A 20052-nucleotide genomic window follows, 5' to 3' on the forward strand; every position below is an offset into this window, starting at 1 on the left:
AGCAATTGAAATATTTAAGACTTTATTCTTCTGTAGGCTTGTGTTGAGTTCCCCACGTTTATCACAATCTGTGATTTGACTTATGGTTCATATCTTTATTTAGAGTAAATGAAATAAACTCAGTGCCATTTTGTTTCCATTTAAGGCCTTTTAAAACATTTAGGCAAATAACTAAATTATCTAAACTGTTTTTAAAAGAGGGATCTGTAGAGCATCCAAAGTGATTTCCCTAGGAGTTGCATAGTAATTCTTTTCTAAAAATCATGGAGCCACAAAATATATCTCAGACGTGCTTAATTCATGCAACTGAAGGTTATGTATTACCTGACATTATCTCGTAGACCACATGAATAAAACACTTTTTCGAGTAATAAGTGTTCCTCTAGAATGGAATATTTTATATGGTTAAATCTTATATGGGGACATATAACTCAATCTTGATTACGTTTCAGTTATTCTAATAGACATCGTTTTATTGTTTTTTTTTTTTGCCCTCTCAATCCTTTATGAAAAAAAATGTTTAATCAAAAATGATAAAGTGGAATTTAAAAATATCTATTCCTTAAACAGTTTCTCAACACAGCAATCTGTGATTAGTCAAAACATCAATCATCAATCTACTGACTGTAATAAAATAATAGCATAAATGCACATTACATTTTGGGGAAGGAAAGATAAAACCGAAAAAGAAAGGACTAATTGAAAAAAAACTGAAGATACTTAGAAAGGTCATCTTATACTATACGTAACTGAGAAAAACAAAAATGAGTTTCAAAGAGGTAGGCATACTTTCTACCTGTTATTTTTATTTCCATGAAAATAGCAAGTTATACCCTCAAGCATAATTTATTTGGATACTAATGTATTTTAGATTTTTCAAGTTCTTTTACATGTCCCAGAAAGCCACAAACCATCCAAGTTTTCTATTTTACGCTAATAATTAAGAGAAAAAAGAGTTGATATTACAGGTAAATAAAAAAATTGAAATTGTTGTGAGATTTCAATTATCTATTCTCTCTTTCATTAACTTCCATTACCACCCAAATTTAAATGTGCTGTTTTTAAATTTAGTGACATTTTTGGCCTTTATTATGATCTTAAAGCTTTATTCATATTAATTATATAATATTAATATTAGAATAGATATGATATTTAGAACAGTTGTTACTAGATATGTGATTTTTGACTACTTTTTCGACCTCTCTTTACCTCTATAGCCTCATGTATCATTTCTCCATTTACTGAGCACATACTATATGCCAGGCACTCTGTGAAGTGCCTCACATATGCTCTATCATTTAATCCTAAAACTAATTATTATGAATTAAATGATATATATGCCTGGCACACAGTAGTTGTTGAAGAAACATCAGCTGACCATATTAGTATTGACGGCTGGGAAGATTTACACTAGGGAAATGCAAAGACCTTTAAACATAGAACTGGTAATGCATGATGTCCTTAAATGATGTAAATATATATATATATCAACAAATCATAAGTGCAGATCCAATTCATCGTGTCCCAAATGGAACTCATTATCTTTCATTTCAAATGTTTCAAATGCCATTTTTTTTTTTTTTGGATGAATGACACCACCAAATGGCTAAATCGGAAATTTGGGTACCATTCTAAAAATCTCCCTTTGATTTACTTGCTGTGTCTATTCAGTTGCCAGCTTAGTTCATTCTGTTTCAATAACATCCCTCCATGGCATCCCGTCCTCTGGTTCTGTCATCGCCTTGGCTTCCGACATCCACACCGGACAGCTCACGGGCTTTGAGGCAGAGGGACTTGAGGTCTGGTCTGGCACATCTTTGATTAACATGGTGACCCTTGGTGAATTCTGTGTTCCCTTTAACTCTGTTTTCTCAGTGTGGGTGCAGCATGAACCACGACTCCTGAGATGGTGGGAAGGTTAGATGAGAACTCGCGGGGCAGGTGTAGCCTGATGACTGATACACACAGGCCCCTCATCATTTCTCCTTTTGATCCTTTCTGTCACCTCCCGAGGGTTCCTTGTCTTGCTTTGGCTTTTCTAGTCTTTTCACACACTCCTGCTTAACGAATTTTAAAAAAATTGAATAATGATTCTGCTGCTTAAAATTCTTCAGTGGTTTGCCATACTCTTTTTTTATCTATATAAATGTATTTATTTTTGGCTGTGTTGGGTCTTCGTTGCTGCGTGCGGGCTTTCTCTAGTTGCGGCCGGGGGCGGGGGGGCTACTCATCGTTGAGGTGCGCAGGCTTCTCATTGCGGTGGCTTCTCTTGTTGCAGAGCACGGGCTCTAAGTGTGCGGGCTTCAGTATTTGTGGCTTGCGAGCTTTAGCGCGCAGGCTCAATAGTTAAGGCACAGGGGCTTCGTTGCTCCGCGGCATGTGGGATCTTCCCGGACCAGGGCCCGAACGCTTGTCCCCTGCACTGGCAGGCGGATTCTTAACCACTGCACCACCAAGGAAGCCCTGCCATACTCTTTAGGATAAAAAGTTCATACTGTTTAAGTTTATTACACAAGACCCTTTAGGATCTGACCTTTTTTTTTAACTTCTCTGATCTATCTTCTCCCCCACTTTCTCATTCATTCTGTACTCTACCTATAAGAACTACTTGTCAAGTCTGAAAACATCACAGTGTTTCATGCCTCTCTCTGTTCACTCATCTCTTCGTTTGTTCATTTATCCATCCATCTGCTTCATCAGCTAAAAGGTACAAGAGGCTATAATGGTGCTGGGGATAAAGAGTCAACCTCACGAGGTTCGATTTGGTGGAAGAGAGAAAAGAGGAGAGTTCATTATCAGAGCTTAGGGTGCTGGGGGTACGCAGGTGTCCCTAATCCATCTTGGGAGAGATGAACAGCAAGCATCCTGGAGGAAGTGGGGCTGGAGGATCCTTGAGGATCCAGAGTGAGCCGAGTGACAAGGGGGCTCCTGGGAGGAAGCAGTTCACACCAGCCATGGAAGCGTGAGATGTGGCGTGCTTGGGGCCCTAACCCCATTCCACAGGAGCAAAGCCTGGCCTGAGTTTAACATATGTCCTTGGAGCCTGGAAACATGCAAACAGAGAGAACGGCCAACAATTGGCGATGGCTGAATAAATGATACTATCTCCACTTCACTGGCTACAATGCAACCATTGAAAAAAAAAAAAAGCTAAGCAGAGCCCTCACTGGATGGCTTGGAGGGATTCCTGTGAAGTATTTATGGCTGCATGGGCAAAGCAAGGTAATTGTATGCGTGGGAGAACCAAGCAAAAGAGAAGAAAAGATGATAGAGGCGTGTGATCACATTTATGCGTTTAGGTAAAAATCTGTGTACATGTAGATATGTATACAAATAAAATAAAGAGATTAAAGCAACTTAGAAAATGCAGTCAAGTATAAAGGGAAGATATACAAATCACCTGTAATCCTGACATCCTGAGCTCTTAAAGCTCTGAAATATTTTCTTCTAATCTTTTCCTATGTATTTAAGGATTTAAATACAGACAAATTTGGTATCATATTGTACATATTGTTTTATGTTCTGCCCTTTAAAAAATTATTTATAACAACCCTTGCTTAATAGATATTACAACGTTTATTTCATTTTATTTATTTATTTTTTCCAGCATGTGGGATCTTAGTTCCCCAACCAGGGATTGAACACGTGCCCCCTGCATTAAGAGCATGGAGTCTTAACCACTGGACCACCAGGGAAGTCCCTATATTCTGCCCTTTTAAACATCTGCGTTATATGATCAATATTTTTCCATCCCATTATATTTTTTCTAAATCATGATTTTTAATTTCTGGCTGTGGTTCCTTTAGATTGCTCTTTTGTAATTTATCGTTCTCTTGTTGGACATTCAGTGTTCATTCATTAATTTTCCTGATTTAAATAACATTGACCTTGTCACTTATTAGCTGTGTGACCATGGACAGCTTAATCTTTTTGTGCCTCAGTAAAATGGAAATAGTAATAGTATAGGGTTGTGATAAAGAGCAAAATGGGGACTTCCCTGGTGGCGCAGTGGTTAAGACTCTGCGTTTCCAATGCAGGTGGCCCAGGTTTGATCCCTGGCCAGGGAACTAGATCCTGCATGCATGCTGCAACTAAGAGTCCACATGCCACAACTAAGAGTCCACATGCCACAACTAAGGAGCCTGCCTGCCACAACTGAGGAGCCCAGCACAACCAAATAAATATTAAAAAAAAAAAGTAAAATGACTTAAAATGCATTTCCTTGTAAGTGAGGCTGGCACAAAGAAAGTACTCAATAAACACTCTTTGTTTTTTCATTTGTTTTTGCTTTATTTTCTTTTTTCTTTTTTAAAAGCTCTCTCTTTGGAAGCTGTCAGAAGCAGCATATGAAAATTTCTTCTCTTCTAGACTGAAGATGACAGTGCCTCCCTCAGACCACTGTGTGAATATTAAACAAAATGTTCCAAGTGGTTAATGTGATACCTGACACCCCACAGACCCATAGTCCACTTTCCCTGGGTGTTTTCAAGTCTCCATAAAATGTTCAGATGGTGCCCAGCGTATATTCTATTATATATTGTATGCTATGTTATTATCTATATTATATCTTATATATAGGACTTATGTCTCTGTACTGTGATGGCTTATTTTCTCTTTAGTTTGTGAAGAAGTGAGTCCTTTTTTTGTCTGTCCCCACCTCCTGACACAAGGATTATACGCTGTGGGCACTCAGTGAATGTCTGGGGAAGGAAGAGTATTGAGAAAGAAGATCTAAGATGAAGGTTGTTTGAGAGAACAGGAAAGAAAAAAACAAAAGAAAAATGATCATGGGGGACTTCCCTGGTGGTGCAGTGGTTAAGAATCTGCCTGCCAATGCAGGAGACATGGGTTCAAGCCCTGGTCCAGGAAGATCCCACATGCTGCGGAGCAACTAAGCCAATGCGCCACAGCTACTGAGTCTGCGCACTAGAGCCCGCGAGCCACAACTACTGAGCTTGCATGCCACAACTGCTGAGCCCATGCGCCTAGAGCCCGTGCTCCACAACGAGAAGCCACTGCAATGAGAAGCCCGCGCACCTCAATGAAGAGTAGCCCCCGCTCGCCGCAACTAGAGAAAGTCCACACACAGCAACAAAGACCCAACGCAGCCCCCCCAAAATAATAAATAAATTAATTAATTAAAAAATGATCATGGGAAGTGGGATTAAATGTTAGGGAAATGGAGAAGGTGAAAAAAGGGAAGATAGTGTGAAGATATGGTGAGGGTCTTGGTAGTGTGAACTGGGGCTGATCACTTGGGGAAACAATCAGAGTGAGGAGACTCTGGCTAGCAGGGTGCAGGGTTGGCTACAGTACACAATTTACTGCTAACTTTTGGGTCCCCGCTCTGTGGCAGGCACGGGGCTAAGTTGTAGTACAGGTTGTCTCACTGACTCATTTCAGGCACGCTGGGGACTTCCCTGGTGGTCCAGTGGGTAAGACTCTGCACTCCCAATGCAGGGGGCCCATGTTCGATCCCTGGTCAGAGAACTAGATCCCGCCTGCACGCTGCACTAAGAAGTCCGCGTGCCGCAACTAAAGATCCTGAACGCCACAATTAAGACCTGGCACAGCCAAAGTAAATAAACAATTCTTTAAAAAGCACCCGGTATTAGGTAAATGCTTTTAATTCCTCCATGAGGGAATTATCTCCCAGAACTGTTTTCAGAATGAGGGAACTGGGGATTCCCTAGTGGTCCAGTGGTTAGGACTCTGTGCTTTCACTGCCGAGGGCCTGGGTTCAGTCCCTGGTCGGGGAGCTAAGATCTATAAGCTGCGTGGCACAGCAAAAAACAAATTAAAAATGAATGAGAAAACTGCCCAAATGTCCATCAGCAGATGAACGGATACAGCGAATGTGGTACATATATACAATGGAATATTACTCAGCCATAACAAAGAATGAAATAATGCCATTTGCAGCAACATGGACGCAGCTAGAGTTGTCATACTGAGTGAAGTGAGTCAGAAAGAGAAAGACAAATATCATATGGTATCACTTAAATGTGGAATCTAAAAAAAAAAGATACAAATGAACTTATTTACAAAACAGAAATAGACTCACAGACATAGAAAACAAACTTATGGTTATGAAAGGGGAAACGGGAGAGAGGGATAAATTAGGAGTTTGGGATTGACATATACACACTACTATATATAAAATAGATAACCAACAAGGACCTACTGTACAGCACAGGGAACTATACTCAGTATCTTGTAATAATCTATGAGGAAAAAGAATGTAAAAAAGAACACATAGATATATCTGAATCACTGTGCTGTGCACTTGACGCTAACACCACATTGTAAATACTTCAATGAAAGAAAAAAGAATGAGGAAACTGGGGATTTGTGAAGCTAAATTATTTGCCCAGGGTCAACCAGCTAAGGAATGGAGGTGCAATTCGCAGGTCTGTCTGGCCCCAGAGCCTGGGCATTCATCGCTCTGCTTTCCCCAATCCTTTACGGAGCTCGGACCAGACCTGGCTTCAGTGCTTCTCCAGTAAGGTCAAGTGTGTCCCGTCAGTCACCATGGTAAATTACACAGCCAGCCTGGCTCTCAGTATTCTTTTCCGTTAATAGTTTGGCATATGGTCGTTGACATTCTTATGGCGCTCCCCAGTGATCTGTGAAGAGACAGAGGCTTGTAGTAGGAAACCAAACGAAGGTCAGGATGTCCCCCGAGAGATGGCAGAAAGAGCCTGGTCTCAGAGGACCAAGTGGAAGGTACACTGTGGTCACGTCCCTCTGCATCCGTAGCCGTGCCGCTTGCCCTGCCTGGGTTATGAGTCATCAATGAAAAGACAAGAAAATTGAGTACAATGAGTAGACCCAGGACAGGAGGCAGTATTTTTCTGTACTCAGTGGTGGAGGGGTAGCACAACGTTGGTTCAACAGACAGGGAGACATGAATAGCAAAACCAGAACCGATTTTAGTTTTGAACAGGGATATGAACCTGGAAACCTTCAACGCTTGAGAAGCTAAAGGCTAAAACACTTGAGAATATATTTTTTAAAATCCCAAACATGTGAGCTTCAAGAAAGCCACAGCTAAGATGCCAGAAATGAAAAAATCGCTTAAAAAAAAAAAAAGACCAGAGCTTTTAGTCTGAGGACACCAGGCTTTCTAGCTGCATTTCAGTCCATTTTGATAGGGTAATTGCAGCAGAACCAGAAATAACTACACATTCCTCCTGGCCCTGATTCTGCATCTCTTAGTTCTGAATTCTGAGTTGGACATACAATTTTTAGGGGCTTATCAGAGCTTGCAGTGCTCCCATTTCTGATATGACTGGAGTTTAGATTCTTGCAAAGAGGCTACCGAACTGGAGGAAAATTTGAGGAATGTTTTCCCCTTTTCATTTAGTTCATCAGAAATAAAGACACTTTTACATTCTCCCAAATTTAGTTTCAGGAACGGGTTACCATGGTTGGTTTGGGTTGCCTGACGCTAATCACTGAGATTTGGGGTGTCAACGAGAGCGAATGATTTGAACAATTAACGTTGATTTTCTTTTCATAATAATGACTAAGTTCCATATTTCGTAATGTGGGATGGATGCCAGGTTTTACTTCCAATTTGACTGTCTTATAAACTTGAGGCATTTGACGAATATTTTAAAGTGATTTTGGCCTGCACCACGGATAAAGGCCACACTTCTGTAGTCTGTACGGCCCCAAGTATTTTTTAAAAATAATTTTTATTGGCGTATGGTTGCTTTACAATGTTGTGTTAGTTTCAGGTGTACAACAAAGTGAACCAGTTATACATATACATATATCCACTCTTTTTTAGTTTCTTTTCCCATATAGGTCATTACAGAGTATTGAGTAGAGTTCTCTGTACTATGCAGTAGGTCCTTGTTGGTTATCTGTTTTATTTATATATATATAGTAGTGTGTATATCTCAATCCCAATCTCCCAAGTTATCCCTCCCCCACCAAATATTTTTCATACAAAGTTTATTGAAGGGATGTTAAAAGTCATCTTTTATGTAAGTAAAAGAATAGGCCATTCTTACAATTAAAACAATAGATGAAAATATATCCTGAATCCATCATTAAGCAACTCATATCTCTCCCCCAATCCCTCTCCTTCTCACTCTCTTTCTCCAGGTCTATCTCTAGGTTATTTTATTTTATTTTAGTTTTTTATTTTTAAAAAGTATGTTTCATTTACCTTTGCATTAGCACTTAAAACACACACTTCTATTTCAAAATGCCATTTAAAAATTATTCTAATATAACAGCAGCAAACTATAATTCTGCAACTACAAAAGATCTATACGGGGATCCACAGTTAAGTTATTCTCCTGTTTACAGCTGTGATTCTGAAACAGATACTACTTCAAAGCAGCTGTTACCAGCTCTTTAGGTTTGGTTTAAAAACACACACATAGTTGCCGGGAGGTTTATAATGTTTTATTCCGTGCACTGCTCTGAAAGCGTTCTGCAAGAGCCAGCCAGCCCTTAAAAACAGTACTCAGTCCACAAGGCAGTCAGAAAGAGTTAAATTAAGTGGGGTAGATAGGACTCCTCCATTACATCAAAAGCATAGGACATTCTGCAGCAACTGGGAGCATGTTGTCCTCTTCACAACTAATTTTATCAGAAGAGTTTAAGAAGGTGGACATTGTACGACTATCGAGTGCATTTAAAAGTGACATGTTTTTGTGTTCATCTGACTCCCCTGAATGACCTAGCTAGTGAACTAGTCACCAGGCAAATCAAGCCTGCAAGAAAGGGAGCCAATATTCCAATTACCATGTTATTGTCCGACCCACAGAATTTATTTTCAACATAAACGTATAACCTCAATATGAGATGTCTAACTAAAGCAAGCACCAAGACCAAGACAGCATCTCCTCTTCTAAGGTTTAGGTTTTGCCCAGAATTCTCAATACATGGAATAGCCCATACCAAGAGCCGTCGCTCCCACAACAAAGCCTTGGGCTGCCACGCGCATGTGGATCAGGTGAACAGACATTTAGTATTGCCCCTGCTCTTCAGTTTATATAATCCATATGCGACGATTGCCGCAAAACCTGCCATTCCAATGGGGACAAATGGTGCCTCTCTAGCTTTTCGGATAAGTTTAGATCCCTGATCTTCATCATATGAAGAAAGAGAATCATCTGTGTCACTTGACATAGTGATTGAAGCATCTTCAGACAATGACAAGATGTCGCAGGCTCCAATCGGCTTCTCTCTAGATTATTTTAAAAAGGCATTGCTTTCCCCTTGGTTTAGTGAAGCTGCAAGTAATAGAAAGCCCAGCCTGAACTGCTTCAAGAATAAGGAAAATATCGTCTCTCTCCCATCATAAGAGAGTCAGCGATGGGGCCACTCCAGGGCTGGGTCACTCATGGCTCGGTGATGTCACCAGGGCCCCGGTTCTCTCTGTCTCCGCCGTTGCCAACATGATGCCCTCTCCTCTGGTAGCGTCATTGTTGCCAGGGGGGCGCAGCCATCCCGGGAATCACACTGGACAAAAAAACAAGATCCAGTGCATGAGACGAGGGTGTCCTGTTTTCTAGCTTTCCGTCAGGAAAGAAATCCTCCCAGTAACATGCCAGCAGATTCCCCTCCATGTTGTGGGTGAGATCCTGGTCACAAGCCCGTCCCTAAACCCATCCCTGTTGGTGTGGCCATGAGAATATTCAGGACTTAGCCTTGAGCTGAGCTCACAATGGGGTCACTTTTCCAGTGGGGAGAAATGAAGGTTCTGTTGACAAGGAAGCAGGAGAGAATGGACAGGGTAAGCAATGCATACTGTCAGCCCTGTCCCTGAAGTTTTGTTCTCTTCCTACCTTCTTGAGCACCTGTGCACACTAGCCACCATTAATTTCACATATATAGGCAAGACACAGTTTGCAAAGGGAGAATGGAACAGTCTGTGAGGCGGCGGGGGGGTGGGGATTTAACACTGTGACTCGGAAAGGAGGTGGGAGACGTGCCCACGGATCAGAGACGCGGGTTACTGAGTAGGTCACACTAACTGACACACCACCATTTCCTACCCCACTGAATTAAGATCGGATGTCCAAGAGGTACGAGCCTTGAGAACCAAAGATGAGCTTCAGGCCATACAGAAGCTTGGACGTTTCCTGTTTCCCCTGGGATTTTTATGTTGGTGATACAGAGCTGTAGAATTTGCCATCAATTCACGGACTTGGGCAGTCATTATCAGGATGTACAGCTATTGTGCAGAACAAAACCAAAATCGGGCTCATTGAAACATCCACCGGGAGGCTGGCAGAGAGTAGACCAAAATGTACGTGGTGCTTTTATAGAAATGAGCTCACTTGAGTATTCCTGTCCTATCTTCTATCTCACTCATTATAGCAAACATTCGAGTACTAATTACTATGTCCAGACACTGGTACATACACTTTATATCAATTATTTGTTCAACAGCCCTGCGAGGTAAGAGCCACAATCGTTCCCATTCTGAAGACCAAGACTGACCCACGGTGAGCTAGTGTGATTTGCACAAGGTTGAAGCGATTGTAAATGAGAGGAACTGTGATCCCGTGGTTTTTGCACTGAGCCACGACACCCACTGTCTCTTTAGGAGGCTTGAACCTGCCACTGATGCCACTTGGATAAGTTTTTGTCTTATCAGGGATTTCATTTAACCTCAATACAGGAGAATATTAACACATGCTTTGACCATTTGTTTCCTCACTAGCGCTTTATTTGTTGTTTTGTTTTCTGTCTTTTTTTTCTTTTTTTAATGATTGTTTTGCATCTCACAACATCTCCTAAGTTTAAATTGAAAATCCAGAGAGACTTTGGTTAACACCTCTAATAAATATAGAGCTAGAAATCAGACATTATATTGGGCTGGCCAAAAAGTTCGTTTGAGGTTTTCTGTAACATCTTATGGAAAAACCCAAACGAACTTTTTGGTCAAGCCAATATGTGTGTGTGTGTGTGTGTGTGTGTGTGTGTGTGTGTGGTAAGAAATAGCCTTAGAGGCAATGTTGATTATATTTGAATGCTTAAGTCACCATTTTCCTAGAACACCCTTAAAACCCATACCTAGGGCTTTTATTCTTGTATTGTAAAGATGTTTAATTAGAAAAGGTCAATCTTGGACTTCCCTGGTGGCGCAGTGGTTGGAAATCTGCCTGCCAATGCAGGGGACATGGGTTCGGGCCCTGGTTCGGGAAGATCCCACATGCGCCGAGCAACTGGGCCCATGCGCCACAATTACTGAGCCTGCGCTCTAGAGCCCGCGAGCCACAACTACTGAGCCCGTGTGCCACAACTACTGAAGCCCGTGCACCTAGAGCCCGTGCTCTGCAGCAAGAGAAGCCAACGCAATGAGAAGCCCGTGCACCACAACGAAGAGTAGCCCCGGCTCGCCTCAACTAGAGGAAGCTCGCGCGCAGCAGCAAAGCCCCAGTGCGGCCATAAATAAATAAATAAATAGATAGATAGATAAATAAATAAATAAATTTATTTAAAAAAAGAAAAAGAAAAGGTCAATCTTAATATCTAAATGACCTAGCAATAAAACTGAGCCAGAGCATGGGACTTGTGACAGCTAGTCCAAAAACTCTGGAAATAATGCAGATCAAACTTCTGCAAATGTCATTGAATATAGACCTACCTTGCTTTATATGATAGGTTTGTTTTTAAAACATTTAGACATAAATCAAATTTAGCAAAATAAAAATAGAGTACTTGCTGTTCAGTGCAAATCTGTGTTCCTTTCATAAGATGGAAACTCTTTCTGCAGTATTGATATCTGCTTTCCAATTGATGCGTTTAGACGTTTGCAGTGTCGGGCATCAGGTCTGCGGTGTAGACACTTTCTCCTCTTCTCTTCTCCCATGTTCCATCTGTCTCAACTCCTTCTTTCCTCAGTCCCTCACTAAGTCACACAGAGTAACTCTCTAAACTCCCTTAAGATTGAGAGCCACAAATCTGACCACTGGGCAATAGTTTTTAAAAATCTGAGCAACAATGAAAGTGATCCTGCAGTCACATCCTACTTCCTTGCCCCCAGGTTACTCTGTCCACGCCATGGTCATGATCTAGACTGGCTGGCTGGATTCCAAGCAGCTACACAAAGTTCCAGCAGTTGGGCTGATTTTTTTTTTAAGTTCCATCATCCATCCTTCAGTATTATTAAAATCAAATTAATAGGCAGTACTGAGAACTTACGAGATCCTCCCAGAGCTGTCCTGGGCTTTGTTGGGGAAACACTGAGCCAGAATAAGAGAGCAGCAGACTTTGGACCTGTAGGATCGTCACAGTTTTGTTCCTTACTTGGGTTTGGAGTGTTTTTAGGTCACAATGTCCCCTGCGTGTCCACAAAGAAGGTACATTCCTAGTACCAAATGGGGAAGAGGGTGCTCCTTTGGAGTTAACAAAGTGTGTGTGTGTGTGTGTGTGTGTGTGTGTGTGTGTGTGTGTGTCCCCGTCCAGAGGCAGTAAAGTGCTGGAGCTGGTACTCGGCTCCCAAGGCCAATGCATTGATATACACTCAGCTGTGCCAGATGACCTTGGGCAAATTAACCCCTCAGTGCCTCAATTTCTTCATCGGTACAAGAAGGATCGTCATTGTACCTATGTCCTAAGATTGTTGTGCGGATTAAATGGGTTAATTACACCAAAAGTCTGACACACAGTAACAACAAATGTTGGTTATTACTTCTTCCCCATTGTTTGCAAACCACGTAGATCTTCCAAGGTGAACATTTTTGACTAGAGCTAGAAAATTATTAAATATATTTTTAATAACTTTATTTATTTATGTTTTTATTTTTGGCTGCTCTGGGTCTTTATTGCTGCGCGTGGGCTTTCTCTAGTTGCGGGGAGTGGGGGCTACTCTTTGTTGCAGTGCGCGGGCTTCTCATCGCAGTGGCTTCTCTTGTTGCGGAGCACGGGCTCTAGGCACGCGGGCTTCAGTAGTTGTGGCTCGTGGGCTTAGTTGCTCCACAGCATGTGGGATCTTCTCGGACCAGGGCTCGAACCCGTGACCCCTTCATTGGCTGGTGGATTCTTAACAACTGCGCCACCAGGGAAGTCCAAGAAAATTATTAAATATTGATTGGAATTGATTCCAACCATCATTTATTCATCTTAAACCTACGTATGAAAGAAACCCCCTTAATGTCTGCTTGGGAAAAGTTCTGGGAATTGTCATTGTGGTCAAAGCTGCTTTCTAGACCTTCTTTTGATATCAAAGTTGCTATGGCATAAATGGAATACGGAGAGCAGTCTGGTGAAGTGGGGCAGTGTGTACTCAGATGTTCCTTTTCTTTTTGCGTTGCTGGGGGGAAGAGGGGTGTCGCTGATTTTGCTGACCTGGCCTCAGCTTGTGAGAACTTGGTGAGATTGGCAAAGCACAGATGGCATCCTCATGTACCCTGGCCTACACGTCTATTTCCCATCTACACATGCTGGTGTCACATTTTCTATAGAAAGTATCCATCCATTCATTATTTGTTCAGTGAAAGTGTGTGAGGTTCGCCCACATTTAAAAGTGAAAGGCAAGAGGCAGAAAATAAAGAAATACTTGCATGTGTGAAATGAGTTAGGGGATTAAATTTCTTTTTCTTTTTTTGAAGAGTGGGTTTCCAAACAATTTGATAACAAATTAGGTATTCCTGGCTTTATCTTATTTGATATCGGTAAAAGCATTAGCAAAAGTTGGCCCAATTTAGGAATCCACGGTACCTTGTACGTCGTCTTAAGCCTCAGTTGATGACTGTCATTGCCCTGGAAGGTGGTTGGACAGTTCTGATTTCCTGCAAGGATCTGCCTCAGTCCTAAAGTCACTAAGAGATACAAAAGACCTATTGTGTTGATAACTTTTGAAGTTCTATGTGAACTGCTATTGTGTTAACACCTTCTAAATATTTTATTAGATATTGTCAAACATGCTTTAAATGCAGCTTCTTAAAAAAAACAGTGTTCAAAACCATTTATGAATGCTGATCTAAACATCTAAAGACATTTAATTGAATTTGCCATAAAATTGGGAATCTGAAAACAAATTCTTTTGTTATATCCAAACACTGGAGAGTGGGATTTCAAGAGCTTAAGTTTGAATTTTTTGTGATGATGTTTTTTCTTTTATTCAACTTTAGTTATCTCATCCGTACAAACTGGTTACAATTATAAATCTGTCTCAGACTCCTGGAAGGGCTGATAGAAATGATTCCAGAGCCCTTTATGGAACTTTTCTACATTCAGCATAAAAGTTATACTTTATAACTTTAGGGAATTTTTCTTAACAGCTCGTATAATCTACAATCTATATTAAATATTTTATTCTTCTTAGCTTAGCTTAAAATATAACTCTGTAGCTAGAGACACACACTTGTACGTGTGTGTGTGTGTGTGTGTGTGTGTGTGTGTGTATCAAAAACACAAAGTACTATCTTGGAATTTTAAAATCTTATCACTTTAAAAGCTAGCTACTGTTTAATTCCGTTTTGTTTTATTTTTTTTAATTGAAGTACAGTTAATTTACAAGTTTAGTTTACAAGTGTTAGTTTCAAGTGTACAGAAAAGTGATTCAGTTATATATATATATATATATATATATATATATATACTTTTCTAGATTCTTTTCCATTATAGGTTATTACAAGATATTGAGTAGAGTTCCCTGTGCTGTACAGTAGGTCTTTGTTGTTTATCTATTTTGTATATAGTAGTGTGTATCTGTTAATCCCAAACTCCTAATTTATCCCTCTATCCACCACTATCCCTCCCCCCACCCCCAATATCCCCTTTGGTAATCATAAGTTTGTTTTCTATGTCTGTCTGTCTGTCTCTGTTTTGTAAATAAGTTTCTTTGTATCATTTTTTTTTAGATTCCACATATAAGTGATATCATATGATATGGTGTTTAATTTTTATCATTGCGTTTCTATTTTAAATTACGGAACGTAAACCTCACCTGATGTCACTTGGGATGATTTTTGATTTGGCATGCTTACACACACACACACACACACACACACTCACATATCTACACATATACATGTACACACATATATGTATACGTATATATTTATACACATATATGTGTGTGTGTATATATATATATGTGTATATATATATATATATATATATATATATATATACATACATACATTATACTTTCTTCTGAGTTGTGATCTAGGGAGCCTGAAAGATTGCCAATCTTTAGATCGCCAAGATCTTAACACTTCTACTCCATTCACTTCATCTCCCATTGTACCACGAGGAAAGCACCAATAGTATTACCTTCCCTTAATGAGATAGAATAACTCGGGCCTGAGTGCTTGCGTTGTGAAAGCCAGAGCAACAAATCAAAGGCGGGGCTGCGGTTGTGTAAGTGGTGACCCACGGGGGTCGGGAGGGCCTGGCCCCGCTCAGCTTCCGCACTGGTCCTGGATGATACTACCCACAGGTGGATGGCCTCCCTGAGAAGCCTGACCTTGATTCTGCTGCATTTTTACACTGGCTTAACGTTAAAAACCTGCTTATTATTCTCTTCCCTTGTTTCACATCTGAAAACCAGCAAATGTAGGTCCTCTCCTAACTCCTTTCAAAGAGCAAACAACTCCTGTCACACCTGTGATGCCAGAACGTTAACCCCAAATTCCTCTGTACCAGCAATACATTGAAACGATTCAACTTCTCTCTTCGTAGAAGCATCATTTTTGTACCCCCGACTTGAATCTTTTTCAAGGTACTTCTGAATAGCAGGCGAGACCTCTCTGGTTTGTTAAGGATAACTTCAGAATCCCAGAGTCCCTGAATCATTTTATCATGAGGCTAGGTGGGCATTCCATTCGGTGACGCCGGGTTTAAGATTCCCCCCTTTTCTTTTTGTACCTTTGAAAGAAACCACAGGGAATTCCCTGGGGGCCCATGGTTAGGACTCCACGTTTTCACTGCCCAAGGCTGGGGTTCGATCCCTGGTTGGGGAACTAAGAGACCGCGAACAAGAGAAGACCACTGTACCTGTGCTTCTCCTCAGGAAGCAAGCGAGTCTTTTGCATCTGGGACCAGCCAACAGCAAGGCCCATTTTCTCCCTGAGATGTGGCCGAGCTACAGCTGCCCGTCCAGAAGTTAAAGCTCAGCCCAGCTGCCTGTGTTTCAATCTTTACAGTATCTTGATTTGGACCTGATTAGTCAAAGGAGAGAAAGAGATAAAATATCTAGAATGTTTAAGCTACTGGGGAATAAGCACTTTGGGGATAGATAGAGAAAAAAGCCTAGTATTTTCAATAAATGGCATAGTAGTATGTAAATATATTTAGAATCTTAAGGTCAAAGACGTTTTGTTATTTTTAGAAACGGACAAATGTATTAGGCATAATTAAATTTGCTCATAAATGATTATTTCTGATTTATTTTAAAATGAAAGTTTGAAAGAATAATCCAGGACAAAAAACTCCTCCATTTCTTCTATCTCTCAACCATTTTCTCTCATATTTTTGACATAATAGAGGAAGCACCCTGCATTCTCCTCTTGCAAATGTTTCTGGGTTCTTTTCTCCTAGGTTTCACACTGCTCATCATTTTCTAGCCCTGTTTTCTCAAGTTTGGAGGGTTTTTTGTGTTGTTTTTTTTTGTTTGTTTTTTTGACAGAGTTTGGTGCCAATAGTAAGCAAAAGAGAGTTTGAAATCTTCAAAAGAAAAGTTTTCCATTTATAAGAACTAATGACCAAGCTGCCGCTGTTTAGGTGTTTCCTCTTTGGTAGGAATGGATGTCTACTGGGTACCCGCTCTTTGCCAGGCATTGTGTGAAGTGTGGTGAACAGACCAACACCAAGATGCCCTGGAAGCAACCATGACAACATTGCCCTGACCAGCCATTCTTATAGCTTATCACCTCCAAAAAGCACCACAATAAAAGTCTCTGCACTTTAAAAAAGATTAAATCCTCTTTCATTTACTTACTTTTCATATTTAAGGGAACTACAAACACTTAGACAGTGGTATGTGGTTATAGAAGTGGATATGACTTATATTTTCAAATAGAGAAGACTGATGACTCAGCTTCTCTTATCAAAGTGTTATCAAGCATCCTCTAGCCTGTTGGTCGTTTTTATGGAAAATACAGTAGACGCCTAAGACGTTAACCTTGCCCTCAAGGAACTTACAGCATTTGAAGAGAGTCTACTTGTTTGCTTTTGTTTTGGGGGTGGGGGAAGGGAGTTTGCTTTGGTATTTTGCTAAACTAGTTAATTCCTTTTTCACCTGGTCAGTGAGAAAAATAAAATATAAGTACTATATCTAAGTATAGCATTTATGTACTCTGAGATCTCTGGTTTCTGATTCTCTTGGCTTTGAAAGTATAGTAAGATAATTCTTCTTATAAATAATCATAAATGCAGACCTCTTTTGTACCATATGGACATTGGAAAATATTTATAAAAGTTTATACAATGCCCACATCCAATTTTTATTATTCAGTTGCCTGGGTTTTATAAATCTTAAATGTTAGTGTTAGAATAGATCCAGATGGTCTTTTAATTAATCTTCCACCATTTCCAACTGCATTTCCTTTATCTGTTTGAATCTAAACATTCTTTTTCAATCAGTTACATGCTTTGTACCTTTAATCTGCAATCCCCGACCAGCTGAGTTTACACCAGTGTAGCCTGCAGAGCTCTTCACCAAACACACATTACCGGGCACCTTTTGAATGACACCCGCTGGCTGGAGTGCTGGGGATAAGAAGAGCAAGGGGACAGTTCATGGTCACATGGGAGACAAAAATATATTGTGATAAGAGCTGCCACCATATTACCTATGGGCTTCAGAGGGTCCCAGTAACTGGTATTGGGAGACTTGAGATGTGGTCTTAGTTGGAGAAATAAAACTTACTGCTCAGAAATTATATGCCTTGGGACTTCCCTGGTGGTGCAGTGGATAAGACTCTGAGCTCGATAAGCCAGGTCCAATCCCTGGTCAGGGAACTAGATCCCACATGCATGCTGCAACTAAGAGTTCGCATGCCACAACTAAGGAGCCCACGTGCCGCAACTAAGACCTGGTGCAGCCAAATAAATAAATATTTAAAAAAAAGAAATTATATTCTCTTCCTAAATTATTCTGAAGGGGTCGTTCTTGCACACTCTTCGTTTGCGGTGTTAGTATTTGGCCCTTCCCATAACAAGACAAGAGGCTGATTGGAACAGAAATGATCAAAGTGAAAAGGAGCTTTTCTGTTGTTTGTGGTTGGGGGCAGGGTGGGTGGGTCTTGTTCTCCAGAGATCTCTCCATCCTCGGGACAATTGTCGATGGGTAGACATTTCTGGGTCACCAGCAGCTGAGCCTGTGAGAGCAAAGATGAGAATCTTGAATGGAACTGAGAGTTTTTGCACTTAAGGGAGTGTGGGTCCTGGGCAGTTGAGTCAGGAAGGCTTTTTCTTCAACTTCTGGTTTTAATTGGGGGCAAGCCTTGGGGCTAAAGGCACAGTGAGAGCTGTCTGCCAGACTTTTTTTTTTTAAATCAATCGGTCACATTGTTTGTTCCTCTGGGTTTGATAGACGTGTTGTAATAAGGTCCTGAACTGCTTGCTACCTCTTTATGTACCTTCTGTCTAAAGGCTTGTTACTATTGTGACCTATATTCAGGGAACCACAAACAATGGGTTTAACCATTAACTTTCAAACCACCTTTAAATGAATTCTTTTATAAGATGAGAATTATATGGGTTTCCACTGGTTGCTTAGAGGAAAAAAGAAAAGGACTCAGGTTGAAGCAGGTTATTAAGGACCTGGGGAGTTGGTTAGGATTCCCCTAGATGGGGCAGATAACTTGCCTTGACCTACCATGTCAGATAACACTGTTTAGCTGACAATTCAGTGTCCCTGAAAATCATAAGACTTTGTGAAGTTGGTCTGCCTGTGAGTAAAATTGAATTGTGGCAATATCTTGTATTCATTGAGTTAAACCTCGCTGTCTATGCCAATACTTAGTGTCCATTAAGGTACAATTTGATGTTAGTTGTCTATTTTCAGGGCCTTTCCTGGTGAGCCTTGGGAAAGTTACAGGCTACAAAGAATACATTGTTTTCTCAAGTGATAGGAAACACTGAAATCCTGTCCCTTTAGGTTCATAATTATCTCTATGAATTTTCTATTTTTAATCGAACAGCAATCCAAAGAAAGGGTAGCTTCCAGAAAACTATACAATCCAGTAGTGCCTGATGTTTCATGTAAAATAAAAGGACCATCCCTTCGGAGTGGGGAAACTGACCGTATTTGGATGGCTTATGAAATACCATCAGTAACATAGGAGCCCATTTGGGGTCTTCCATAGTTTCTACGTTTTTGCTTTTTAAAGGGGGTGTAATTTGGCCATGCTGCTTTGCATCTGTTGAATTTATGACATAGTGTAGGATTTTTTTTTTTCCCCCATAACATTAGAAAAGCCTTTTCCTGTCCTTCTGGTAGATTAATTATTTTTCAGAATCTATCTCTGGGCTGCTTTAACCCGCTGGCCCCAATTTTCAGATCAAGAAATAGAAACACAGCGAGGCCAGGTGATGGGTTCAGCACAGTGCAGGAATCAGCAAAAGCCAGCCTCGTGGTTCCAATCCTGAGTTCACTGCTTGAGTCATCAGGCAGTTCCCAAGTAACTACTTTATTTATTTATTTTTCATTTATTTATTCATTTTTGGCTGCGTTGGGTCTTCGTTGCTGCATGCAGGCTTTCCCTAGTTGCGGCGAGCGGGGGTTACTCTTCGTTGAGGTGCGCGGGCTCTAGGCGAGCGGGCTTCAGTAGTTGTGGCACACAGGCTCAGTAGTTGTGGTGAGCGGGCTCGCAGGCTCTAGAGCACAGGCTCAGCAGTTGTGGTGCACGGGCTTTGTTGCTCCGCGGCATGTGGGATCTTCCCGGACCGGGGCTTGGACCCGTGTCCCCTGTATTGGCAGGCGAATTCTTAACCACTGCGCCACCAGGGAAGTCCCCTGAGTAACTACTTGAGCGTCAATTCTCTGATTCACAAACGTACAGGCTGCTTCTGATTAAATTACTTAATCTGCTTCATCAATGCTTTGACAAATTTATTGTCTATTCTCTC

At 40.9% G+C, this 20052-nt stretch overlaps 1 pseudogene across 1 annotated transcript; it reads right to left on the bottom strand.

The window, feature by feature from the left end:
- Window positions 1–8869: 8869 nt before the first annotated feature.
- On the bottom strand, window positions 8870–9260 carry LOC307192128 (HIG1 domain family member 1A, mitochondrial-like; annotated as a pseudogene). Its single transcript has one exon. The product of its transcript is annotated as an HIG1 domain family member 1A, mitochondrial-like (transcript).
- Window positions 9261–20052: the final 10792 nt, after the last annotated feature.

The sequence above is a fragment of the Stenella coeruleoalba genome (genome assembly GCF_951394435.1).
Source record: "Stenella coeruleoalba genome assembly, chromosome: 1".
NCBI lineage: Eukaryota > Metazoa > Chordata > Mammalia > Artiodactyla > Delphinidae > Stenella > Stenella coeruleoalba.